This window comes from Microtus ochrogaster, chromosome 21 (genome assembly GCF_000317375.1).
Source record: "Microtus ochrogaster isolate Prairie Vole_2 chromosome 21, MicOch1.0, whole genome shotgun sequence".
In the NCBI taxonomy this organism is placed as follows: Eukaryota; Metazoa; Chordata; class Mammalia; order Rodentia; family Cricetidae; genus Microtus; species Microtus ochrogaster.
Window position 1 is genome coordinate 48,376,302 of NC_022022.1, and position 2,021 is coordinate 48,378,322.

General features: G+C 41.1%; 1 pseudogene; it reads left to right on the forward strand.

Moving 5' to 3' along the window:
- Positions 1 to 261: 261 nt before the first annotated feature.
- Positions 262 to 778, forward strand: LOC102001476 (annotated as a pseudogene).
- The last annotated feature ends 1,243 nt before the right edge of the window (positions 779 to 2,021 follow it).

Sequence of the window (2,021 nt, forward strand, 5' to 3'; positions counted from 1 at the left end):
TTGAAATAGTAGAGGGATTTCTATTAATAAAGATTTAAATACATAAATAATAACACTTTGATTTTCATCTGCTTGACTCTCCCTCTTTTCTGGAATTCATTCAGTGAGTCAGTGTTGGTCAGGCCATGATGGGGGATGTCTCTGGTCTTGAAGAAGGGAGGAGCTGTATTTCACCCACTGTGGCATGAACCTAGCAGGTCTTTCCCTAAAGCTTTCCTAGGAGATCCCCACTAAGCAACAATAACTTGATTCCAGGTCCCGGACCCTGCAGCCGCCGCGATGTTGATGCCCAAGAAGAACCGGATTGCCATCTATGAGCTCCTTTTTAAGGAAGGAGTGATGGTTGCCAAGAAGGATGTCCATATGCCCAAACACCCCGAGCTGGCAGACAAGAACGTGCCCAATCTTCATGTCATGAAGGCCATGCAGTCTCTGAAGTCTCGAGGCTACGTCAAGGAGCAGTTTGCCTGGAGACACTTCTATTGGTACCTTACGAATGAGGGCATCCAGTATCTCCGCGATTATCTCCACCTACCTCCGGAGATCGTGCCTGCCACCCTGCGCCGCAGCCGTCCCGAAACTGGAAGGCCTCAGCCCAAAGGGCCAGAGGGTGAGCGCCCGGCAAGATTCACAAGAGGGGAGGCGGGACAGAGACACCTACAGAAGGAGTGCTGTGCCCCCTGGTGCTGACAAGAAAGCCGAGGCCGGGGCTGGCTCAGCCACCGAGTTCCAGTTTAGAGGAGGCTTTGGTCGTGGACGTGGTCAGCCACCACAGTGAGCTTCAAGACTGTTGTTTGGAATAAACTTTAAAGAAAAGTGTAAAAAAAAAATAACTTGATTCCAATCCTCACTTGAGACTCTAGCTAAGCCAAGAATAGATTCGGATGCAAAGAAACAGTAAAGTCATTCATGTTTGCTCTGCAAGCCATAATTTGTACAAATTCATGGTGATTTGCTTTTAATATTTACTTAAAAATTATGAACACTATGAATGTGTTTTTAACAACTTATTATCTCATTATGATTAAGTACAAGATTTTTCTTCCTTCGAATTTTGACATGTATTATTTTGTGTATATGTTAGATTATACATAGTATATTAGTCCTTTAAATAACTTGATGCTACTTTTTTGTTTAGCTGACATTTTCTTTTATTTATCTTTTGTTTTAATTAGCCAACATTGACTTGGATTTCCCAACTTTTCTTCCTTGATCTCATTGGTTTTTGTTTGTTAGTTTTGTTTCCATGGCAGGAGCTCTGGCTGTTAGTCTGTCCCTGGAGATTTCCTGGGATAGTTTGTTTCAAGACTGGCTTCAGATCCATGGTAATCTTCCTCCTCTTTCAACTGATATTACACACAAACACATCCAGCTATTTGTTAGTATCTATTTTGACTTAATATGTTCAAACATATTTTAAAACTATGTTGTCTTCATAATGAGTTGAACACATAATCCTGTTATGTTCATTATCTTAGCCTTACATGTAAACTGTGTTAACATTTGTATTCCTGGATGATAGTCATTCTCCCTGGGGTGAGGTGGAATCTCAGATTAGTTTTAATTTGCATTTCCCTGAGATAGAGAATACTTTTTCAAGTATTCATTGGATATTTGGACCTCTTGTTTTTTTGAACCATATACTCATTTAATTATGACATTTGCTGATTAGATTAATATGTTTATTTATTTTTTGGTTCTTTATATATACTAAATATTAATCCTCTCCATCTGAAGTTTTGTTGGCAAAGATATTTTCCTATTCAGTAGGTTCTCTCTTCTCTCTCGTAACGTTTTCCTTTGCTGTACAAGAGCTTTGGAAATTCATCTGTCAACTCTGAAATAACAAATAGCAGCAGATCCTGGGGAGGGTGTTGTAGTAATAAGAGTGGCGGGGCTGCATCCCCAGAACCCCGGCCGCACCCGGCCGCCTCCGGCTAGCTTTACCCGAAATAATTACACGGACACTGTATTCTTTTAAACACTGCTTGGCTCTTTAGCTCTAGCCCTTTTCTCGGCTA